Source organism: Passer domesticus, chromosome 4 (genome assembly GCF_036417665.1).
Source record: "Passer domesticus isolate bPasDom1 chromosome 4, bPasDom1.hap1, whole genome shotgun sequence".
Classification (NCBI taxonomy): Eukaryota; Metazoa; Chordata; class Aves; order Passeriformes; family Passeridae; genus Passer; species Passer domesticus.
Genome location: NC_087477.1, coordinates 18,708,955 through 18,735,317, shown reverse-complemented (window position 1 = coordinate 18,735,317; position 26,363 = coordinate 18,708,955). Strand labels below are relative to the sequence as shown.

Here is a 26,363-nt window from a genome sequence, read left to right as displayed (position 1 = left end):
CACTTGATATAATGAGATATAATCCCCATCTGGGCACTTGCAAAGAGTAATTGCACCATTTGCAAGATACTGTAAGATTTATAGTAGCATCACCTAATATCTTGCAACACGAATAGCTCTGTCTTACTGTGAGAGGTAAATTGGCACAATCACACAATACAGCAGAGTTTTGCAAAATATGTTATCTCACATGAAAACTATGAAATTATTGCCTGTCACATTTGTATGTTTATTACTGATTATTCTGCAAGGCTGTATTTCAAATCTATTCCTTGTGAACACGAACAAATCCAGATTTAACAGAGTACGGTTAAGAATGAAATATTGTGTTTGCTGAGATATCAGCATAGAGACCTCAGCAATTTTTTAAATGGGGAAACTGAATTATAGGTGCCAAGGGCTTAGAAACCAGAAGTAAATGTAGTAATATAACCTACATCTTAAGAGGAAAAATGGTCTCTCTGAAGATAATGTCTCAGAATCTGAAAACTATGCACCTTTCAGCAAATATGAGAAGAGTTTTCCTGTCCATTCTCATTTATGTCTTTGCCAGATGCTGAGGCTTCATGTAGCTTCCAGGAATCCAATATGTCCATAAATGTCTTTCAGTTGGTTGTAGAAGGCTGCTACCATCTGTGTCCAAGGAGAGAACCATGTCCATTGACCCTTCAGCCCTGTGAGACACCTGGTGAGCCCAGACAACCAGGGCAAGGGTGGCTGGCTACAGCAGGAACACCGCTGGGGTCAGCCAGCAGCCCATAGCAAGGTTAAACTGTGTCATATCTACACTGCTCTGGTTCACGGGGACAAGGGAACCTGTCTGCTTATCCATGATACTCCACAGCCAGGAAACTCACATCTAGCCCATGCAGAAGAGGGCTATATTACTTTATTTTCCATGAGCCTTGATGTCTGTTCTTTTTTACTCCATCTTCGTGTTCAGTGATTTGGCCCAGTCTCATATCTTTATTTAAGACTGCTTTTATCCTAATTTTTTCACAAAATTTAGTGCAAGAAGGAAAGGTTGGTCTCATTGCACATCTCATGCCCTCCCATGTGTGGGCTGCAGCTCTTCCAGCACCTCCTATCTCCTGGCTGGCTGCATGCATCGAGGATGCAGCCTGCACACTGCAGACGTGGCTTTAGGAGGATCTACTGCCCTTTCCCCACCACTTCCCCCCAGAGATGCCACTCTGCTTGAGAAGGATTTTGAAGCTATCACAGCTTGCTTATTAGGGAAAAGGAGTCATCTGGCAGAATGAGAAAACTCATGCCCCCAGTGATATGACTGTAAATAACCACACTTAAAATGGAATCAAAGGCTGTATCTTGGGAGAAGTATGCCAGCTTCCAGGAGAGGATGGAATTTTTTTCATGGCAGACTTATCACTGGTTTCCTAAGTGTACCAAGATAAACAGGATAAACCCTTTCATGTGGTTGCCATGATTAAAGCAAGGTCCTCAAGCTGGCAGCCTATAATGGGTGGGTTGAAAGTGGAAATGGGAGCTGGCTTTTTTCTTTCTTTCAGAGGATCCCGCTGCTGTTTGTACATAGTCCATCTTGGTGACTGGCATAGGCTGGAATACATGCCTCTGTGGGCTTGGAAATCTCATGGCAGTAATCAGGAGCACTCTGGTCCTTATGGCAGGCATCAAATGGGCTACTGCCAGGTCTTTGAACTACAAAAATAAATAGAGAATAGGACTGCATTGTTTTGGCGAGGCCCGGTCGTCTCTCTTGGAGCATGCTCTGGTGAGAGTGTTTGACTTGGATTTTGTCCATCACATGTGGTAGCTGCAAGAGTGGAAGAATAGAACAATGTCAGACCATACATTTAATGGTGTGCTGGCTTAGAGGTCCTCAGGAAACTGTTATTCCCTTTTTCTATCCAGGTCTCAGAGCTCTTCCCTCTCTGCTGAGCTTCTGTGTGAGTGGATGGGTAGTGAAGCAACATTGCAACTTTTATGTATGGCTATCATTTCTTCAATAAAAGTTTAGGGCTTTTTTTTGTTGTTGTTTCTTTTTGTTTGGTTTGTGTTTTTTTGGTGAGTTTTTTTTGGGTAGTTGTTATTTGATATATGGGCATGAGAAGAGTACTTGTGAAAGGATGCATTCCCTGGTACAACCAATTCATTTTCTGCCACTTTGGGAACATAAAGCAGCTGTGAGCTCAGTTCCTGACTGTTCCAAGTTCTCAGAATGGCACAAACCACTGAAAAGGCCGCTTTGCGTTCTAAATCTTTAGAAAGTAATTCCAAGTAACTGTGTTCAAATTTGAGGTACGTTTCCCACATGTTTTTAAATGATCAGGCCATTTTCTGAAATGGAAAGATTGGTTTGAAAATTGAGTTCTCAAGCAAACCCTTGGCCATATTAAAACCATTTTATTTGGCTTTAAAGCAGTGAAATTTCATTTGTCATGAAAATTCGTTTGTCATGAATGTCCAAGGCAGGACACAGCAGTGTGCCCATCCTTTCAGGCTGTTAATTACAAAATAAAAAGGAGGATACTGTAGGCTTTGTTGAAACAAATTCAGGCAGAGAGGGATAGCTCATGATGTTGCTTGCTTGGCATAGTGTCTGACTCTGAACAGAAAGTCATCCATATTTTGGTAAAAAAACCCATTTAATTAACTTAGCAAAATGCAGGTCAATGCCATAGATTGTGAAATTTAGTTATTTGTAACAGAGTGCTTTAAGTAGAAGTTACAACTCTATCTTTACTCAGCTCCATGGCGTTGGGAAGAGCTTCTAACAGCTGATGCTATTTCCCATTTGCAATGACTGTTCACTGGGCTGGGCTTTTGCATTTAGCTTAAAAAAAAAAAAAAGCATGCTGATCACATCTGATTAAAGTTACATTTACATAAATACTCACTGAAATGGAAGAAGTAACTCACCCTTGTTTATGCTCCATATGCTTATTGCAGTGCTGTGCTCTGTTTCTCTGCTATGGCTTACTTCTAAGGTATAATGGCAAGAGAAATACATGGGAAAATACATTCAAAAAGTTATGTTTTTGTGATTTCTCTCCTAACTGAAACCAGGAAATGCTAAAAATATCATGTGTATGAGGTGGTGCTGGAAAGCTTGATTCCTAGAAGAAATCACTGCAGATGTCTGTGGCTGCAGAGGGTAACTTTTGGGATTTCATCTTCAATTACTCACCCTTTATACATAAATCAAAGCTACATGCATAGAATGAAACTCCATGGGCTGGGAGGCAAAATGCTCATCTTCTGAATTTCTGTTGCTTTTTTTCCTTGCTCTCTTTGTATGTAAGAGTTACAAAAGCCATCTTCCTGTTTGAGTCCATGAGGTGAAGGAGCAGAATAGTTGACATGAGCCTTCAGGCTCATAAACAGATGTTGAATGACAAAAATGTAAATCCTTCCTTAAGGAGGTAGATTTATGTGGCTGGTATGATGCATAGCTCTGTTTCTGGCAGTTTTCTATGATATTTAAATGAAAAAAAGCAGTTTGCTGGTATCAGTCTGGGGCCTTGCTGATGAAATGTTCTGGCACACTTCCTTCTTTTTCTTCTTAAACTCCCTCAAATAAGTTGGTTTGTTTCGTCTAAAATCCAGAGCATGGTTTCTAAACTGAAATGTTTTTACCTCCTTCTAGAGTTTATAGTGTGCAGATGTACTATCCATCTGCATTGTTTTGATTTGCACACTGTCTTCTCTTAAAAACACTTTACCCTCAAAACCTGGTGCTTCTTGATAGTATTCATGCCCAAAGAGTCTTCTTTATGTATCTGAGTGTTTTGTCTTGGCTGGTAGCTTTTTCAGTAAACAAGATAATTTTTTACCACCTGTATATTCCTTTTTCTGTGATTCTACTGTGCCAGCTAGTCCAGAGATTTCTTCAGATATTTGAGTTTCCAAGTAACCACTTGGTTAATTAATATTGCTCAGCTGCACAGAAGGAGTAATTTAGAGTAATCACTTTGCCTATCTAGAGGAAAAATGTTTGGCACCATATTTACCTTTTCTTGTGAGGGCACAATTTCACTGTGTGGCATCTTTGGCAAATACAAATAAACTGCGTAAGTTTAAAAATCCTTATTCCATGTAGGAAAGGTTGAAGTGCTGTGATTTCATTTTAAACAGTAGGCCACTTTGTGTTATCACAAGGTGATCTGAGTTGCTTAATATTTTATATTTGATTCCCCTCAAGGCAAAGGACTGTAGTGAAGAAAAAGACTCGACTGGAATATTAGCATCCACCCTGTTCTTACTTCAGATAAAAGGCATCTTTAAGGTAAATTTGAAGAGAAAATCTAATTAAAATCTTCAAGAACATACAATTTTTTTAATAAAATCTCAAATATAGACGCAAATGTTTGCAAGAAATCACAAATCCACCCCTCACAGTCTCTGCCTATATTTTCCTAGGAACCCATGTACTATACTATTCAACAACCCAAAATATACTTCTTGGAACTCATAGGAGGCTTGTTAGTTCAAAGACCACTACAGAGCCAACATGCACACTTTGTTGTTTCATGTTTTTCAATCTTAGGAAATGAAAATTAATAACTGAGAATAAATTAAGTTACTAATAAATCTTCAAAGCATCTCCATTCTTCTGATTTTAATTATGTAATTGATAATTTTGTGGATCAAAGATTCCCCTGGTACTGATGTAGTTTCTACCAACTAGTGTTAGGATAAGATATGCATTTGTGTAAAGAAGAAGTAAATATCTGTTTAAAAATGGATGCAAATAATATTTACATTACATTTTCAGTCTATTTCCTAAATCATGTTATTGACAGTGGAGTGAAAATATTTGTAATTAATTTGTAATTTGTTCTACCAACTACCTGCTGATGTTTTAATTCTTGAAGAGAGTGATTTGTCATTTTTAATACTCTCTAATTAGACAATTTGCTTGAGAAATTATATTTCATTACCTTAATTTGGGATTAAGAAGTGTCCTTTACATAAGGTACGTCTATGAAACTTTACCAGGCCACTAAAACTCAGAGCCAACTGCAAAAGCAAGAGATACAGGGGGTGAGGTTGAGGGAATTGTTCACTCTAGGAAGATCAAAGAAAAGAGACATTTAAAAGATTCAGATTTGCAGATGCAGAGACTGAGAGGATTGTGTCACATACAAACCCTTTTTAACAGCACATGCAAGCCATAAACCATGTTGTTGTTTGAACATTTAACTTAATGTGCTGTAAAAGAGAACACTTAGACATGCCAGATAAGTCCAGTATCTTAGGTCTTGCTTCACTTGGTTTCATTGTTGTTTAAAGAATTTAATGGTTCTAGATGGCCCTCTCTCCAAGTTATAGAACTTGGGAGTTAAGATTCATAGTTCTCACTGGTTTTGGGGTGCTTTGAGATTGATGTGGGGGTCTGGGAGATCCCATTAAAAGAGCGCCCATCACAGCATAATGCCTTGCAGCCCAAAAAGAAATTGTTTGGAAACTGGGAGCAGAAATTATGTAACACTGACCATATAAACCCCTGAAGATCAGTTTACTTAGGATAGTTAATGGTGTATCTAAAGGGAGGGGAAAGAATATTTCAGAGATAGGAAGGAGAATGATGTGAATTGCTCGAGCAGAAACCAGACTTGGAACATGAAAGAGCAACGTGCTGTGCCAAAGTAATTAGATGATATAAGCATAAGGCAGGAAAGTCAGCCAGCACTTATCTTCATTTATAAATAACGCTTCTGGACACTTCTTCCCATCCCTTTTGGAGATGAATATTCTGCTGTAAACCAGACCTGCTCTAAACATCAGAGTCTCACTTAGCCTGGATTAACCTGGTGGTTCTCAGCAGGATGTGGCGAGGTCAGAGCAGCACAGAATGTCTCTCTGTTTTGGATACATCAGGTGTCAGTGCTCTGGGGTTACACTTTTTGATAAAATTTGAGCAGAGAACAATAGGAAGACATGAATCCTGGTTAGTGCCCTGTCATGAAGGAAACTAATCCTGCTGAAGTGAACACAAAATCTGTTTTTACTCAACTGAGGCAGAAGAGACCCTCTAAAAATGAAACAGGAATTTGAACAAATACCCCTCATCAACTCTGAAATTTTCAAAGCTAACGTGGGGTCTGAGTGCCTTAAAGCTCAATAATGGGAAAGGGGTTATCTGTGGTCCTTATGAGGCTCTGGAAATGTCTCCTGTAGTGTTTAACTTGACAGAAATCACTTGTATTTGAAGCAACATTTCAGCATAGCTCAATACTACACTTTGCAGAGAAAGTAGCATTTTTTTTTCCTAAAGAATTAGTACCACAGACATGATTCTTTATTTTTCAGACAAAATATGTTGGTGGGGGGTTTTTGTTTGTTTGTTTTTTGGTTGCTTGGTTGTTTGAGGTTTGTTTTTTTTTTTTTTCCCCAAAGAATTAATAGCACAGCCATGAACTGGTTTAGAGATTTCCACATTGTATTGAGATGATTGCTTGTTGGGGACTCAGCCTGCTAACCTGTGGAGAAATTGTCTGGAGCAGCAGAATTTTCTAGAATTCCCTTTTGATTGCAATGACACAGCCTGTTGAAGTGAGTCTGCCTGTTCTTTATCAGCTACCCCAGCTGACATCTTCCCCTTGCAAATACCTTTGATTGACATTTCCATGACAGACATAATCTTCTGTCTGAAGTATTATTGAATGTTTTATGCCTTTCATTTACTTTAATTCATCTATTATGTCTTTATATTACTTTAAAACTGGCAATAGGAAGGAATCCCATGATCTAGAAAAAATTCTTTCTATTGGAATGTAGCTATGGAAGCCTGAGGCCTCCTCAGCTTTTGTTTAATAATGAAATTAATGGCTGAATCAGAAAAAAAATAGTCTTTCAGTTTGACACCCATTTCAATAGGTGCATATAATTTTTTTTGACCTGTAACAATATTTCTGACTTCCATCTGAGCTATTCAAAAAGCAATATTCCTAAAGTTTTCCACTGTCATCAAGTCACATATATATGCTTAATGTTCCTTATTATGTTAGGAAACACACTTCCGTGTGTAGGTATTTTGATTTATTTTTTTATTTCAATTAGGAGTTTCTTTATTCAGAATAGATACAAAGTACTGTAGCAGGGCATTTAATTTCTTATAATGAAATAAGAAATTCACAGAAATTCGTTGCTACTTGCATCTTGTTTTTAATCTTCAAATTCACTCCAAATGCTGAAAAGTGCTCAAAATTCAGGCAGGGCATTTTTCTCAATGAAATTTCTCTCAATTTCTGGATGTTACAGAAAATGCAAGGTGATAAGAGGACTGGTAATATATTTCTGCCTAAATGCTTGTTGTATAAAAGACATAATTTTAAACCACTAAAGAAATTATCCCAATAATTAATTCTACTAGCTAGAGAAGAATTTTCATCTCAGTAAAGAAGGGGGATGAGAAAGAGATAGAATTGTAATATTAGGCTACTTTTCAAATAAATGGAAGACTTTTTTTTCTATCAGCCATTTGCCCTGTTTAATTCCATCTGATTTTAACCAGAAGGTTCTCCTGGGATGTAAGAGCTTGAAGCCCCTGAATTGGAAAGATGCAGGAGTTTCTAAAAGGCCTTCTAAAGAAATACAAGTTGTCTGAATCACCATAAGAAGATACCTGGAGTGGCTTGTCTTGCAATGCAGCTGCTTAATCTGAGGTGGGAAAAGGTCTGTGCAGGCTTTATCTGATGTTTTATAGAAATCCAGCCATGAGTCCTCAAACGATTTGCTGTCGTGGGATTACTAAAGTGTGTTATCCTGTAGATTCATAAAAAGAGTTGAAATGATCACTGAGCAGTATATGACAAAATATCAGCTCCTTGCAACAGTCCTGGTCAATTTTTACTTCCTTCATTCGACAGTTAAGGACTATTCTGAGAATCTGACAGAATTTTAATTTAAAGTAATATTGATCTTTAAACCACTATGAACTCTGCTCATAACCAAATAATTAGAAGATCAAGCTGAGAATCTCAGCAGCATTTCATTAAGAAAGGCCTAATGCAAAGAATTGGGATTTTAGAATGGCTATGACAAAACCATATTATATGCTTAAATACTTGGCTTGATTTCTGGAGTGGAAAGAAGCCAATAGTATTTCATGATAATACCATTTATTTAGAATGTGACTTTGTAGGCAGATTCTACTAAAAGTCTTAGTTGCAAATGTTATCCTTTTTATTTTCTGGGGAAGACAACCTAGAAGTTGTTGCAGTTTCCATTTTGATCTGTAGATGTTACCTTAATTGTCATAATTTCATGTGTTATTTAAAAGGAAGAGTAATTTCTAATGGTAAAGAAGTTGGATTTATTCTGTATCTCTTTTTAAAGGAAACATACAACTTGAATTGTGTACCTCAGGCTGTTTTTCCTTACTTTTCTTCTCTACCAGTGTTCTTTTTGATTGCTTGGATACCATATGCTACTATAGCCCTTTTATCTTTTTATGACTGTCACCTGCATCTGAGCTCCTGATCCCTGACCACAGCTTCTCCTAAACCTCTGTGAAGCATCAAAAAAATTTAACAAAAGGCCAGAAAAATGAAATTTTTTTTTCTTGTTGTTAAAGGATCTTAGTTGACTGTCCAGGTTATCACCCTGCTAATAAATGAAAAATGCATTTATTGAGTTTTGTCTAGTCTCTTGGGCTTGTGCTCCTTATACAGTCATAAATGCCCTCTGGATTAGACCACCGTGGTAGGCTTTCAGCTGGAATCATTGATTCCAGTAACTCTCTCAGGTTCCATAATCTCAGTTTAGCTGCAGTCATTTTCTTTATTTTGTTATATCCAGCAGCACGTACTGTACCATGGTGCTTTGCGAGTTGAACTTGATGTGAACTCAGGGGTGATATCCTGCTTCTTCGTGGTGGAATTCTATTTGAAATAGTGAAATTCTAGTAAATGTGAGCCATTAGCTATGTTGGGACTTCCACAATTAATTAACGTTCAGTAATTCCCCTGTGTTCTTCAGTCATTAATGAAAGAGGGTGCAAAGGCTATCAATGGAATAATTTGTTATGACTCCATAACTTTGACCATTTTTGGCTGACCACCTGACACCTTTGTGCCGCTGAGCAAGTTTGGGTTGAAGTGGTATCTTAACAGTGCTTGTTTTACCAAAAATATCTAAGAATAACAACCACGGTGTTTAATTCTTTCATGCTTGTTGGATCCAGTTCCAAGCTCAGGACTTTTACTCCCTAGCTGATCTTCAGCAATGGCTTGCTGTGATCAGAATTGTCTCTCACCTCCCTGGGGCAGTTCCTTGGCATCCCTGCTCTGCTGGCTGAGTGGTCAGAGAATCAAAGCCCATACAACTGCAATTTTTGTACATCTGGGATATGGACCAGCACATATGGGTCCATCTTTTTTCCAGGTCCATCTTTTTTGAAATGCAATGACTAACAAATACTGGCAATTTGGAATGAGTGATGAAAGCATTAGTTACACCTACCTATCCTCTTCATGAGTTAGACCTGTTTGAGCTGTTTATTCAAGCCATAAGTGTGTAACTTCATCCAGTTTGTTTTGCCTCCAAATAGTTGTCCTAAAACAAACTACAAACTGCAACAATTTTGGAATCTGCATGTCTGGCAGCTTAGACCAATGTGATGGGGTCAGGAATGAATTCTTGTTGGCTGGGTCCCCACCTGGGTTCTTGGTCCTACTATTGCTGGTTTGCATCCTCATCACCTAAGTATACTTTAAGAATTATCATTTTAAGTGATAAATTTAAGTGCAAATCCAGAGATGGTTGCACTGAATGGAAAATTTTATGTTAATGAAAAATATGCTTCTAAAATACTTTCCCATTGTATTTAATGTTGGAAGGTTCAGCACTGGGGAAAAATGAAAATAGATGTATTATTCTTACCCTAATCCTTCTATATATTGCAAGGAATCTGTTGCTTTTTCCACTTGTTCTTGGACTGTGTTTATAAAACTATCATAGCAAGGTACCACAATAAAACAGTCTCCAGCTGACAACAAAATCTTTCTCAGTATTATTGGAGATTTTCTCTGATATGTTGAACTTTGACAAGACTATAACTGAATAATACCGGTGACATTTCATTCTTCATCTACTAAAAGAAACAGAGGAGAAAGAGGGCCAAGCAATTATTTTATCTTGTGTATTGAAACAATACATATTTTTATACAAGAGGCTCTCTCGTGTGACTTTCTGCTTTGCATTATCAGAAGCATTGAATCATTTCCCTGGCTTTTCCTCTGCAAAACATTCTTGTTTTCTTGTTTAGACCATTCTCAGAACAGTCTCTCAGACTGGGGATTCGTCTTGGCTGGTATTAGCCCAGTTTTAATGCTGTGTGTCAAGGCAAGTGTCCTGGCTTCTATGCTATAAACCCTTGAGCATGTCCTTGGCAGAGCAGGTATTTCAAGAAACCGAAACCCTCTCACGTTGCAAAGTTCTGTTTTGTTAATGACAATCCTCTCTTTGCTTCCTCTTCTGAACCTCCACCAGACACCAAACATAAATAAAGCTCTTAACTGAAGTTTATAATGTGGTGGTGGCCAAAGATAAGAGAGGCAGCTTTGAGTCCATCCCACGTGTGCCTGGTTATCTGCATCCAATATGGAATGCATGCCGAAATGGAAGAGACTTCGCAAAAATTGTTACTTGTCTCACAAAAGGGTGGGAAAAAAAATCCCTGAGTTTTTTTCTTCATCTGATTTAATGGGGTAGTATCATGATTATTTATTTGGTATTTCTAATACTGTATTTTTCCCTGAGAAATGTGTGCCTAGACATTTCCACTGGTGTTTTCTTTTTCAAATCACCCCTACTCCAGTGGATAAAAACCTGCTCCCTATTGAAGTTACTATCATAACTTTAAGTAGGTTGATTCCAAGTGTTATGGGGAAAAACCTTTTCTATCCTAAAATTTGATTTTGTAAAATGGCTGGAGTCTTCATTTTAATGTCTGGAATAAACAGTCTTCACATATTTCAGGCCACAGTAATTCTTCCAGAAAACAAAAGTAAATGTACAATGGGACATGTTATACTGTAATTGTTTACAGTCATTAAAGAAAATAAAATCAAAATTGAACTTCACCTTTTGGAGGAGGCTCACTGAACTAAAGCTAATGCTGAAAAGTAATCACATAGACAGGACAGTGTTAATGTGTCTGTGTAGGCAATGCTGTACATCTATCTGTCTGGATATATGATCATGAGCTGGAGATTGTTTATTGTCAGAGGCTGAGTGGCTAATAAATGCTGGCAATGGCTTGGATTCACTGGAATGCTGCACAGCTGCAGCATTAGTCAGACTTTCCCTTTTCTGAATTCTGTAATCCCTTCAATATTGCATTAAATATGTTTTCAATATTTATCTGGATAAAAATGTGCTGAATATTGCAACTGTTTAATTCTGATGTTTGTCACGTAGAAAATCTATGTAAGGCAGAAGGTAACAAGATTTTTATTGCTAAAACCTAATACAGCTGCTTCTGGTGTCCTTTGCTCACTCAGAGCCTTGTGCTTGAGCTATTTACAGTGCCTGGTAAACCTTTGCAATCCCTTGGAGGTGGAGGCATGTCAGAATTCCTGAAGCCAAATTCAGACCTTAGTGCTTGGCTGAACTCACTGAACTGACCCGTCACCCTACACAAGAATCAAGAGTTCCTATAGATTTCAGTGTCAGTAGAATTTAGCAGATGGATTTTGGATTTGTTGTAGCTTATAGACTAAATACTTGATGAGCCAGGAGTCTGAATGGTTTATTAATATGTCACTATTATTTTATTAGTTTTCCTAAATGATTAGCCAGTCTATTGTTAGCTGATCTATTGTCTTTCTTCCAGCATGTTTTTTAAAGAGTTTTTATCTATGAACCAGATTATTTGGATAACAGTGATTGCAAATAATGATGTGGGAGCAGGGAAATATGCTCCCCTTATGTTGTGGGTTCAGAATTAAGAGAGGGAATCCAAACCCATGCAGTTCAAGTTAACCACATGGCCTGATGCAGTCCTGGCGGTGCTGAAGCTCACTGTGTCCATGTGTTTCCACCAGCAATTACTTTCCCAGCTGCTGTTGGAAAAAAAAGGGAAGCCCACCATGTGGAAAGGTTTGTAGGTACCAAAGATAACCCATTGCTGCTTGGGATGATTGCTTTAGCAATTGATTAGCCTGACCTGGAAGCAAGCGAGTTGAAGGCATTAGGAGTAGAGGAGGTCATTAAAAGATCATATACATATTCAAACTATTTTTGTACTTTTTTTTCGCCCAGCTGTGTCGGTAATTGCTTGGTCAGACTTAAGCAGAAGGACTACTGAATGCATTAGCTGTAGGTCACTGATTCAGGCAGATTTACAGCAGCAGGAATGTGCACTAAGAGTGGGGTGAAATCCTGGTGTCTGTCTGGCTGCTCCTGGCCTTTGCCTGGCACTTAAAGCCGACGTCAGTCACTTCTTGGCAGTCACAGTGGCACCACTGAATGAGAGGGTCATGGAGACTAAACCATCCATTCATCCCAAAGTGCTCCCTTAAGGAAAAGGTGGGAGTATGTCGGGGAAGCTTGAAAGAAAGTGGCTTCCGTTCTATGGAAATGCAGGAAGCTTTAGGAAAAATAACTGCTAACACCATTTGGGACATAGAAAAAAGCCCATGTTTGACAGAATTATTGTAAGCAGACATTGCAAAAGAGTCCTAGTATGTTGAAATTCCTACATAATAATCTGCAACATACACTTGCATTGCTTTGTTGCATTATCTCTTGATGATTAAGGTTTTTCATCTAGCCTCTTGACAGTGACTCATTGGCGAAGCATTTTATGTGATTCAAATAACCAGAAAAATTGAATACTAGTTTCTTTGTTCAAGAAGAAACCCACAAAAAAGACAGAAAGGACCTAAACCTTGATATCTGTGTTTGAATTTTGGCTTTCCAGTATTTTCAAGTACAAAAAGCAGTTTCTCATTGCGTGCCACTTTACAAAATATTGATGTATAGTGTGTTTTACCCACCCAGCCTTTGATCAGTGTGACAATATCTGGTATTTTTAGACAAACCAGTAATTGTTTGTTTTAGTAATACCTCAAAAAGCAGGTAGAAGCAGGTGAAGCCCATTCTATTGCAGGCACTGAATATTCCTGCAAAAGAGAAGAGTGGCAGCAGTAGATCTGCTCTCGATAATAAAAATGTACAGATATTTTACTCAATTCTTTCAGAATTGAAAATCACAGCTCAGTCAATCTATCACATGTTGGGGTTCTTTTGTTGTGGTTGTTTGTTTTTTTTTTTTTGTGGGGTTTTATTTGTGGTGGTTTTTTTTTGGTTATGTGATTAGATTGTTTGGGATTTTTTTCAAGATTGGTGTAAAGAACAAGAAGAAATCCAGGGAATGGAGACTATTAGGTAAATATCAGGTGAGCATGGCTACATGTGTTGTTAACTTACCCTCAGCACGAGATGTGTTTGACTAACTGGAAATCTGAGAGATTTAATGAATAATTATAATAATTATAAAAGGAAGATACACAGGATCTGAGGAATACAGATATTTCTCCCCACCCTTGGCAGGACCCCTGTGCTGTCGTCATAGTTACAGCACAGTGAGACAGTTCTACATCCCTGTCCTCTCTAGTAACGTCACATACCCAAATCCACATGGACTCTTTTGCTGCCATGTCACATTTACTTAATTGGTTTTCGACTGTCACACCACAGCTGCTTTTGATATTGCCCAAGCAACTTTTTTCTCACTCAGCAAACATGTTTCACATTATGTTTGCTCCAGATCAACAGGCATTCATTTTTTCTATCAGATGGAACTTTCAGCCCCTAGTCTCAAGTGCTGTAGGCTCCTTTCCCTCAGCTCTGGCTTTCTGGCTGCATAATATTTTTCCAATCAAACATTGCTTCCGGCCTTTATTCAGAAGCTAAGTGCAAATCACTGTGAGATATGTGAAATGAAGTTTAGGTTATTACTGAGCATCATAGCTTTCCTTGAGGCATCTCTTCCCTTCCCCATACGAATTTACATGTTAATATCAATCATTATCATTTGTTTATGGTCAAGGAGACACTGACCTCCACTGGGATTTACAATCCTTGTCTCAAACAGCCTGTTTTGTTTGGCAGGACTTGCCGGTTTTCTATCTGCACTGCTATTGTGTGGTTCTGTCAGCACGTAGCAGGGGCTGGGAGGGGGCTCCCTGCATCCCAGGATGGTCCATGGACCTGGGAAGGAGCAGTCTGCACTCTCTGCCTTCCCCGCCTGGCCCTGAGGTGCCCTGTGGAGGCTCTGCTTGGGCAGACACTCGTGGTTTGACCTCAGCTGAGGAGCCCACCAATTATCCAGTTGTGGAAAAATGTTGTGCAAGGATAACAGGGAGGAATGGTGTGTCACAGAAATGCTGTTATTCAGAGATGGGTATCTGCAATGTTGTTGTTCAGTTTGAGGCCACTTTCACAGACAGATAAAGCAGCTGGTCTGCACCTGGTTTGCATCTAAAAAACCCTTTGCTCATGAATATCTACACGACTAAAAATAACATTGCAGGTCTAATCTACTTACACTCATAAAACCTCAGCTTTGCTATAGGTGCCCTGGAATAAGCCATGAAGAAATTTTGTCAAGTTTTAATGCTGAATAATTTTATATTTACATTATTAAAAGCAGAGAATAAGGCCAAGAATGTGTATAGCCAGACATTGTTTGAGGGGTTTGAAAATACAATTTCATGTTTATTTTTCTGTCTGGAAGGTGGTTGATAATCCTGACAATCACCACACAGTCTGGCTGTTGGGTTTGCAATGGTAGCTGTTCTTATTGCCAATCATTAGCTGTTCATTAGATAATGATCATTAGATGTTCATCAGCTAGATTCAAGCTACAATTAAGAAAAAACAGACATCTAATAGAAGAAAGGAGGTTCCAGAAAAATAAAGCCATTAGGGTTAGATACCTCCTCACAGAGCTGGTTTTGTAGTGTCGTATTTTTGGGTTTGGGTGCCTTCTGCTTTCCCTGAAAGACAGAAGCAACAAATTTGCAGTCACTCTACTCAGTAAAGTAGTCCTTCAACAATTCCATTTGCTGTGACATCAGTCAGAAATTAAATGCCTTTTTACTGGAATCCACCTGCTTTACTTAAAATACTGATAGCAATTTGGTTCTTTTTTTGATTTTTTTTGCACAATCCTCAAAAATATCTCTTCTATCCTGGGTATGAGAAGGAAATCATGGACTTAAGCAGAGGTCTTTAATAGGAAAACTACATTTTACTTGGGAGAATAACATCATGTGGCAACAATAACACCTCTACTGCCAGAAAACACTTAACCTGGGTGGCTCAGATGGCCCCAAATATTTAAGAGCATTTTTCTTATACTGTAAATTCCCTGTAGTCCATTATTTTCTGCTGAGAGCTAATAACTACCCTGTCTGTAAAGCAACTGGTCTTAACTTTATTAGCTTGCAAGACAGAAAAATAACAGACACATATCACTGACATTTAACAAAGATATCTTTCATGGGTTTCTGTATTTTTTCATATGCTCCACACGTTTCTCTTTAGTTAGAAAAACACATTTTGAACCACATTCTGAGTAACTTCTTACGAAGCAAAGCACGTTTTCCAAAGAGTCCTTAATGCTTCACCAAATACTGAGTCCCTTTTCAGAAAGTCCTGAGGGTTTTTGCAAAAGAAATAACATGTCAGCTTCCCCTGGGAAAGCTGTTTCACCCTTGCCACAGCAGCCACACTCTTCCTTGGCATCATGGGAAGGACATCGCCCTGTTCCTGCACTGAAGTGGAAATGGTTGAACAAACTACTTTTGTATGAAAGTGACTTCTCCAGACAACATAAATCCCCATCCACACCTCTTTAAATGCATCCTCTTGTGACAACAGCAAGTTACACCTGAACTTTCCCAGGTCACAGTAAAGTGCAGGTACCATGGAAAAAAGCAGGGTAAAAAGCATGGCATGTTTAGAAAAATTATTTCTGTTTTAAGCTGGCCTCTACAAATTTTGGAATGTGTATTTCACCGTGCAAAGATTCAAGAAATTGCTCCTCCCCATTGACTCAGCTTTTGGGTTGGGCCATGTGGAACTTCAAAAGCTGAAGCTGAATGTTGAGAAAGTCCCCCTTGAGGGCCTGGCACTCTCCTGAAGTCATGGCAAATGTTTTGTTAGCTTGAATGAGAATGGAAACGAGCCTGGGATTATTCTTTTTTTAAAGTCCATGCAGAAGTCCAAATACCAGTTGCCCTGGAAAATAATAAGAAAGATACAAAGGAGAACAATAGTTGTACATCCTGGAATGTCAAGATTAAAAGCATGGACTGCAGTCCCAAGCTCTCAATAAGATGAAAATCAGAGGGTCTAATTTTCTTTTTATGTGACCCAAACACAAGGTTGCCCAAAAGCCTGACTGGGTGGTACCTTAAAGAACAAGGAACTGGGATAAAAAAATCCAGAAATTATCCAAGCTTCACACTAAGGGGAAGCTTTGACATGTCAAAATGTTAACTTTATTTTTCTGGATGAGTGGCTGTTGGTAATTTGTAGAGGGATTATTTGGCTGCCATACTTGTGGAAAAAAGCATAGAACATTGAGAAATGTTTGCAAAATGTGGATGGTACAACCTCGGGTTTTGTTTGGAGAGTTTCCCAGGCATTCCAGAAATGAAAGCTTTTATATCTTGAATTTGAAATGAGATGGCTTTTAATGAGCTATTTCAAAGTGCCACATCTAGAATTTAGCATTCAGGGTGCTTAGGAAAATTTGCTTGTCCCTTGCAATCTGCCACTAGACCAAAGTTTCCAAACAGCAAAAAAGAATTTCCTAAGATGTTGTGAATATTCATGTAAGAAGGGCAAAGTAGGATTGCACATAGAATTAACTCACTGAAGGTGTTCCAGGCAGCCTTATAGGATATATCTGCCATTCCACATTCTTTAATTGCTGCCAGATAAAACAGTAGATCCAGTATTTCCCTTGTTTTGGGTTATTTTATGACTACACCAATTTCAATTTGTTTTGCGTCACTTTAGTGTGTCTTGCGTCATAGATTCTCTTTTATTTTAAAACCATCAAGGACTGTGGTGATGTGAGCTATTGTAATGAATAAACACTGTTGCTATTCACAGTATTTTATCTCTGAATATGACCCTCAAATTAAGAATTACTTATTTAGAGCAACTTCTCTGAGTTATTCAGAGTAATTACTTCTGACTGAACCCAAGGACAAACATGATTGTATTTATAAATTTCATAAAAGGGCACGTTGGACGTTGAAAGCTTTTGCATTGTTTTTCCACAGAGAAAAAAAGCAGCAACAAAACAGTGGTGCCTGCAAAGCAGGGTGGAGATGTGATCCCAGTTCATGTGCATTTTGTCCCCATCCACTTTGCATTAGTTACTTCGATCAGAGGAGGGTTTCTTTCTCTAGCACTGCAGACTCATTTCCACCCAGCTCCTGACTCTGTGGCAGACAATGACAGGAGGAGAAAAAGGATATTTGGGTGTATAATGTAAAAAGCTTCTGCCCTCCTTTCTTTCCAGTTTTGAAGAATTTCTCTTTTTTTGTGGTTTTTCATGGGCTTTCAACAATAATTTAGAAGGTCTATTGATTTAGAATTAAATGTAACTGGTACTTTTTCCAGAGTGCTTTTAGTTCATGGTGCCAAGTTTATTCTGCTTTATGTAGTCACTAAATGAACACAGAAAATTTTGCGTCCTTTGGCCCATTCAGGCAGCAGTAAGACCAACACAGCTGGCGAGGAGAAGGTGTCAAAAAACAGCTTAAAAAATCTGGGGAGCTGGTTCTTTAGTACTGAGGGTTCATCTGCCCTTCCATCTCTTTGTGCACTTGTGTGGTTGACTGGAGAAAATGTAGAGATCGTGGAGGTAAACTCGGGGCTTGCAGTCAGCCCTGAGTCTGTCTGCACGTCCTGCCAGCACGTGATTAATGTGTGCTCCATTAACTGTGGGTAAACAGCCCTGTACGTGTGGTTCACCAAACAGCTCTGCTTTAACCAGTACACATCCTAGGCCAATAAAAAAATAACTTAATACTGCCACCAAGCACAGTGGTTTTCCTGTAAAAGCTAGAGAATGCAGTTCGTAATCTGAAACTGTTGTGCAAATGCAGACAGGAATTTGTGGAAGGGTTTTCCCATACCATCTGAAGGGGAAGAAAAATAGATTTTTTTTTGATGTTTCCCTGTTTGTTTTAAAAATCATGTCATAGTCTTATGGTCAAAATTCTGAACTTTAAAGAAAATACAATTCAGAGTTCATAAATATATTTCTCCTTTCATTTTTTAAATTTGCTTAATTTATCCCTTTTCAAATGTAAATTGATCTTTGATAAAATGCCAGTTATGCTACATTTACTGTATAAACATAAGGAATATGAGCTTGAGTTTTAAAATTCTGAAGTTTTAAATATTTATTCAGATGAGTCTCTTTAGCAGAACATATTTTTAATTAACTTTTTGAAATGCTAAAATATGGCAAAATCTACCTGTTGAAGGTCAGCAATCTACTTCTAATCCTTTTTTACTCTCTGAGAAAAGGAAAAGACATTTAAAAGACATTTAAACTGCTATTTACATATATTTATGCCATTCCTGGCCTCTAAGATGGGCCAAAATTCATGCAGTGCTGAGAGAGTAATCTATATGGAAAAAATCATAGAAAAAAGTCTCTGCAGTTGAAAAAGGCAGAAAAAAGACCTAAAAATTTTAGTATTTCTGTCTTTTGGTGTCACTAAGCAGTAAGAACTTATGCATAAACCTTCCTGTGAGGAATCTGTTTTCCTTTTAGCAAGACAAGGAAAAATGGTGTGGGTTACAGTAAAGTAATATTTACTTTACAGTCTGTATTTGATGGCATTTAAAACACATTTGACTGCTTCTAAAGGAGTCTGGGTTCCCTTAATTTTATCATTAGAAGAAAGTAATTGTTTCCTAAAATTGGAAAAGCTTCAATATCCAAAGACTCCTGTCTTGACTCTACTTGCAGTAAAAAGATTTATAGAAATACTTATCATAACAATTTTCTTTGCCCACAAAATTGTCCCATAAATGACATTATCACTATACTTGGAACTGCAATTTGCACATTATATCAGCCTAAACCAATTTGGGAGGTTAATTTTCCCTCACTATTGTAGTCTGTAAATGGAGTGACACCATGAATGGAAAACCCTATGAATGACTGCTAATTATGTGACCAGACGGAGTCCAAAGGGATGAGTTCTCATTTTACTTTAATTGATAACTTCACTTCTTAGCCAACAGGACCAAATAATTCATGATGACAGCAACAGTTAATAACTGGGAAATATGCATTTTAAATGATACTTCCAGGGTTTAGACATGTGATACAAATTTACAGTGTGATAAATCATTTCTAGAGGAAATTATTCTTTAAGTTTTTGTTCTGCTTTTATTTCACAGATTTCAGGAGCGGAAAAAATAAGCTCTTTATCAGACAAATGCTGCTGATAATGGGATAAATAACTAATGAATAAACTCTTTAGTCTCTAGTTAAATTGGACTGGGTTTGAATTTAATGATATTTATAATGGAATGTTAATATATATCTAAACTAAAAATGGAATAAACACGTTATAACCTGTACTTTAGCTGAAAAGTCACCTATAAATGTTACTCAATGCAGTTCAGTCTGTTACTGATGTAAAAGTCAAGTAGCTAATTTGAAAAGAAGAAAAAAACGTTGCGTATTTTTGGGTTTAATATGGTTTCAGGAACTGCAGGCTTCTTTGTGGTTTGTTTTTGTCTGATAAAAAATAAAAGTATGAAATAGGATAAAACTTTTCCATAAAAAAGCCTTCATTTAGAAGTCTTGTGCAGGCTGTACCAAGATGAACTTATAACTGAGTTTTTTCTGATGGTCAAGAAGATGCAATATTTGATAGGTTTAACATGAAAACAGAAGATTAGTAAAACTTAATAGACCCCTCAACTTCTACGTCCCTTGTCTCTTGCTTCACCAGTTCTGTCCTCATTTAGGTGGGCTCCATCCCAGGAAAAAAGGTCTGTCTCACCAGGGATTTTAGGATGCTAATGAGTGCTGTCGTCACATGTACATGCAGGCAACACAAAACAACTGAGAGAAGAGCAATAACTTTCAAAAACTGATAGCAGTTTTTATTCCAGTAATAAAGTTATTTATTTTTCGGAGCCATTTAATACAGATATTTACAGTATAAAGATATTACAAATTGCGATGAATTGCTGGTAAATGCTGTTTATATTTTTTCTCAAGGAAAGGGTTCTCACAGTAAATAGAGATAAATATGTGTATGCAAAGATATTCTGGAGAATTGTAAGCTGGATAAAGTCTGTACCAGAGAAATTAGACTTCTTCCTGTCTAGGAATAATAGAGCAAATCCCTTGAGGCTTTGTTTGAACAAATTCATCTCATGTAATGACTCTGAAAGTGAAATCTCATGAAGTATAGGCAAAACACCATAGACACCACTGAGCTCTTTAGTCCCTTCACTGTTAGTCCTTTCCTGATTTACTGCTGGACTAAACTCATTAACTACTGACTCTGTAATAGTCCCCAGACCAAATTTTACAGCTTCCATTTCAGCTTCCGTTCTTCAGCTCAGCGTGTGACCCACTGTCCTTGCGGAACCCTTACAGGAGGTGCTGGCTTAATTTCAGGGGGAATACTGGGGCTTTTGATCTGGGGGAGATGGGGTGAGTTTTGCAGTGTTTTATGAGCCTTACATCATCCACAAGTGTTAGAAACAACAGATTCTTAGAAAACAAGAGTAATACTCTTCTGTCAAAAATCTAATCCACACCCAGCATTTAAATAGCCCAGTTTCTGACATGGGGCTCCTCTTATTAAAACACTGCAGCACCAAGATTCCTTGGCAATCAGTCTGTCTTCCACAAACCAGTTTCTTTCACGCTTGCCTCCACCTATGTTGCCACACCAGTGCAAATTATCATGATGATATTCTATAAACTACATCTCAGAATGTCATTTGTAGCTTAGGAAATGGAAACCTAATGGGAAAATGTTTATGCTATATTTATATGAAAATGGTCTGCAAAAATAAGCAGACCATTTGGGTGTGGGTGACAGAATGATTTACACTCAATTTTATTTTTTCTTTTTTTTTTTTTTTTTTTTTTTTTTGTAAATGGATACATTGATATTTCCAGCTAATTGAAAATACGTTATTTTGGAAGTTATGTGAAAGCTAGGAGCAGGCTTGTCTAACAAGTCCAGCTTTAGCACTAAATTATAAAAATGCTTTCTGATTTGTATTTAAAATTTCATGGTTGGTATTGAATAACAGGACTTTGATAATGGATTTGGCTTGTAGAAAATGATTGTAACTTTGCTACAGAAGCCGTGAAACAAGATTACTTTGACCTGAATTGTTCAATTGTTGTTTCCTAACCCATTGTTAGGAAATAAAGACATGGTGTTTTATATCATTAAGTTGGCTATATAATTGAACTCCAAGGTAAAAACCTATATCTTAAAAATATCTTCACAGATTGTGACCATAAGTTTCTTTTTTACTGGTGGAAGCATGGTAGAGAAAGGATGAATGTAAAGGATGAGTAAAACACTGTTTTGTTTGTTATTATATGCCAGTATTAGCTGCTCATAGGTAGACCTGAGGAATAGAGTTGAAAAATTACCAGAAAGAGAGCAAAAAGCAAAAACTATAGAATGTAACCAGCGTGTCTATCTGCATAAAGACAATTATTAACATTAAATAACATTAAACATTGCTATTTCTGTGCAGTAACAGCACAGGCTGACTCCCAGCCCCCTGCACGTGCACAGGGATGCTTTGTGTTAGAAAAACCTTTCCTCCCCTTGGGAACAGTCAGGGTCCAATTACAGTTTCATTACAGGATTGCAGGGTTTATGTCCTTTCAGTCCTAGTACTAAGCACTTTGTGCAGCTGGTACCAAGAGAACTATTTGACTAGGAATTGTTACTGCTTAATGGATTTTCTTTTCCCCACAAATGGATAAAACTGATTCCACAAAATTTACTAAATATTAAATAAGTAGTAAATAAGCTAGTAATTTGCAATTATATTTGTACCGTACTTAATGACACCTAAATCTCTTCTAAGATATTATAATTGCTAAGAAAAAAATGGGAACATTTATATATAAATACAAACATTTTTACCAATCTCACCTTGACTATTCAGAAAGAACTTTGAAGCAGAGTTCAGTTTATTAACTTAAACATTTTGAGAACTTTTGTCACAGGTTGGTGAGGATAATAATCCTCAGCAATGTTTTCTTTTGCTTTTCAACAACAGCGAGGCCTCTGGGGATCTGTTATAGAAGTGAGGTATTATAGTGCATTTCAGTGCATCTCTATGTCTGTTTGTGTCATTAGCCTTGTTGTGCTTTAGTTTGTGGCTCAACAGATTTCAACTTTTGAGAGGTCAAATTAGGGTTTTCTCTGGAAAAAAATCTCACCAAAATTATACAACTGGGCTCATTTAGACATTTGGTTGCTTTGGTAGGGATACAAGTACAAGAAGAAGAGATCACCAAAACTGAAAAACAGCCACCAGCTCCCTCAAAGCTCATTCTTTTGAGAAGTAGGAAAAAGCTCTGAAAGTGGAAGGTCAAATTGTTGTGTTTTCTAGGTCTGTCTGCTCACTGGCAGTAGCTTAGGCAACACAGAGTCCTGTAATACTTTCCAAACATCAATTTGTATGTCATCCACCCCACTCTTTCTCAAATAGTTGGTGGGGAAGTGGGTTATACAGTCAATTTATATGATGGTCATTAAGAAATACATCTGTTAAATTATCATATTTTCAAGGAACCAAAGCATGTCTGTCCAAAAACATAAGCAGACTATTTCATACAAAACCTGACCAAGAAAATATTATTCTTAAATTATGAATTGTAAAATTGAACAATGAACATTGTGCATGAAAGATGATCTTGTCCAAGGTAGAAAATGTTGTGGAGTTGGATATAGATATAATTTTTTGCTCCAGCTCTATACTGCCTTTATACCACCACATCTCTCCATCTTTCAGTGGAATGCATTTATTTTATGTCCTAGACATGGGTGGTTGTTTAACCACCCCCCTCCCCCATGATTCCTTAAGAAATTTACACTCTAAATGAAGCCACCATAGTACACGAAAATAACAAACAAATGGGAGGGTAGGAAATTAAGTACAGGAGGTAAAGTAAATAAAAATATAGAGCCAGAACTCCAGCTGCTGGAAATTAGTGTAGTCCTATTGAAGCCTATGCAATTACACTAACTGAGCAATTGCTTCATTATTTTTTACTTATTTTACCCTTTGTTCCCTCCCTTCGTTTGAGCTTTGAGTCAACTGAGCTGAATTAACATCAGCTGAGTGTGCACCCTGTTATGGGTCTGTGGGGAGAGGGAAGGGCAGGGTGGGGAGCTTCTGAGGAAGCCTTGCAGAGGGAAAAGGCAGTGTGCACCAAGACTGTAGCTGTGCATGCTCTCAGGTTTGGTTTGTGCTTGTCTCCTTTTCACCTTTTTCCCTCCCTGCACAAGTTCTCTGAGAGGGAAGAGTCATTGCTGGTGTGGGTAAGAAGGCACCACATCTTCAGGGCAGGGAAACAAGCCATCAAATAAGATATTAGCAGGGGTGATAGGGTCATGGCCACACTCCATAAAAACACAAAAAAAATCAAGTGGTTTTCCCTTCCCTGTGGGTTTCTCAGCCCTGCCTGCAGTGAGCCTCAGAGCAGGACTCAAATGTGCATCACTGTGCAGGCTGGGTAGTGGGTGGACCAGACCTGAGCTGTGCCATCAGGACATCCCCAAGAGGAAAAGGGAGATGAACCCAGAGGGAATGCACGGTGTGGGGTGGCAGCTGTCTACATCATCACAATAGCAGGGAAATAATGATGGCTGCAAAGCTACAGTTTGTAATAAATGGAGTTTTTGACTGAGTTGGTTAGAATGGGTTTAAGGTAATGGTGAGGGTGTTTTTTAATATAATGACTTTTCTAATTTTAACTTGGAAAGCAAAAATTATCCTTTTCATTAGAGCTCCATGAATAAATTGATGACTGTTTTGAAATTAATTTCCAGTACAAATGACATTTCTCATCCAGATTTTATTTCCTGTAGTTGTTACACGGTAAATCTCTCCTGAGTCAGACTTGATCCATTGCTCATTCAATGCTTAAATATATATAGGTTTGTACATCGTTGCTCATAAATACGTTAAAAGTACATTAATCTGTGAAGTTCTATGAAGCAAGGAGTGTTAACACTAAGTGGATTTGCAGTTCTAATTCATCTGCCTTTTGCATTAAGGTGCAGCCTTTAATTACGTGTTCACACGTACTCCAGACAGTTTCCTACTTTCGTCTTTCTTTTCATTATTCACTGCACAGTCCTTTCTGTCTTTAAATGTGGAATTGTACATTTACTTTTAGCCTCATTTAGGACATCCATCAACGTACCAGCAAAGTACCTGGAGAATATTAAGGCATTTATCTCCTCTTGACATACAGGGCTGCTATTTCCATCTTACAGAGGGAGAACTTTAAGAGAGAAAGGAGAGATGTTTAATGATATCAAGGTGGATTTAACCTGACTGAAAAAAAAAAATAGAGAGAAAGAAGACACTTAGAGGGCAGAGTATTCTAAATTCAGGACTGATCTCCATTTCATGGGATGAAACAGCATCTATTTAGAGGTGTGTGGTTTTGAGAAGAGAAAAAGCAACTCAAGCTGGACAAAATGCCATTATCTGCAAATGTAACAATGTCACTACACAGCACTGTGGGGGATTTGCCTGTGCATAATTTTTACAAAGATGTTAACCAACTGATCTGTAAAGCTGCCCTGTCTAAGGCTCAGTCCCAGGGGATGTGGCTGTTGCTGAGGTTGGCTGTGAGACAGAGGAGCTCATTGCCCTCCTGCTGATGAGCACTACAAATTCTGGACTTCCTGACTGAGGTCACAGCCCCATGAGCTCAGGGCTTATTTCAGACCCAAATGAAATTTCACAGTAGAGGGGAAAGACACTTTTGTGACCTCTTGACTCTCTCCATGCCAAAAATTGCAAGGATTACAGCAAACAATGAAGGTGTTGAACTTGAAATAATTTTGTATGACGTAAAGTATAGGACAACCAGACATTAAAGTGTATTTTAACTACTGAAACACTTTTTCACCGAGTCTGTCTTCAGCTAAGCATAGTTTAATAGCCTTTATTTGATATCAGATGCCTAGTTCCAAATGTATTTTGTTATCAGGACAAAACAAGCAAAATTAAATATAATAAAGAATAGTAGAAAATAAAGGAAGATAATATAAATCACTAGATTTTCTATATGACCTTATGGTCTTTTTGAGTCTTCAGGTATTTGATTACATAGGTAATAAGCAGGTATTTATTTTAAGCATCAAACATCCAAATTTAAAGGGAAAACCTGGATAAGCTGTTATAGTAAAAGGTGCTACTTGGTGAGGTTTCTACACGTACTGAAATATGAATTGCAAACATCCCTCTTTAAACATATTGTCTCAGGGCTTTCTATTCTTAATGCTCTTCTTGTGCTACTCAACCTACCATGTTTCTCTAAAGAGGTTGGTGTTGAAAATCATGTCACTGGTAGAGGGTTCAGATTTTTGATTATTCATTCTCAGTTTGTTAGTATTACAGGTGGAATTGTAGCCAGATAATTTTATTGCCTCCATGAAAGTGGAGAGATTTTTAGTAAATATTGTTTTCCTGTGATGTACATCTCTTGCAGAGAAAACCACCAACTTGATTGCATGTATGATAATTTAATAGAATATACAACAAATAGTAGCTATCATGTGTGATGATTATCAACATAACCTGCCAGCAGCTGGGGAAAGAAAAGAGTGCCTTAATTCATTAAATAGGTAAGCAAAACATTGAGCTGTATTTTACATATGGATCCCATTCACATTATTTTCCCTTTCTGTTTAAAACCATGATTATATCTGATGTGCACTAATGAGAAAGAAATGCATAATCCAACTGGAAAGCAGGTGGAGGGAGACATGAGTTTTTCACATGCGTGGCATAAAGTAGAGAGGAAAGCAGTGCAGTGGTAAAAATCCCAGAATGACAAAATTGTTAAGGTTGGAAAAGACCGCTGAGATCATTGAGTCCAACCATAAGTCTGAGGCTTTGGTGAGCAATGGAGTGAGAGAAAGAGAAAAAAGATGAGGGAAAGAGCCCAGGAGGGAACTCAGGAAGGGAAAGTGAGAGATGTTATCAGATTGTTATTGGTATAAGTGTCCCTTTACTTCAAAGCCCTTTTTGAAGCTGGCAGTGATTTTTCATGGGCCGGTCACTGCCATCAGTGACAGCCTCTCGCT

The 26,363-nt window shown here is 37.9% G+C and overlaps 2 long non-coding RNA genes across 2 annotated transcripts in view; one reads left to right on the top strand and one right to left on the bottom strand.

Moving 5' to 3' along the window:
• Window positions 1–8,619, top strand: part of LOC135298658 (uncharacterized) — a 501,452-nt gene extending 492,833 nt beyond the window's left edge. Inside the window, exons 44-46 of the long non-coding RNA XR_010360690.1 lie at window positions 4,184–4,267; window positions 6,382–6,537; window positions 7,499–8,619. This is a non-coding gene — a long non-coding RNA (uncharacterized LOC135298658). The remainder of the gene's footprint in view (window positions 1–4,183; window positions 4,268–6,381; window positions 6,538–7,498) is intronic.
• A 3,136-nt stretch (window positions 8,620–11,755) lies between these two features.
• Window positions 11,756–13,563, bottom strand: LOC135298664 (uncharacterized). Its single transcript, XR_010360704.1, has 3 exons — window positions 13,420–13,563; window positions 13,057–13,112; window positions 11,756–12,050 (listed from the first exon to the last, which is right to left on the bottom strand). It is a non-coding gene; the product is annotated as an uncharacterized LOC135298664 (long non-coding RNA).
• Window positions 13,564–26,363: the final 12,800 nt, after the last annotated feature.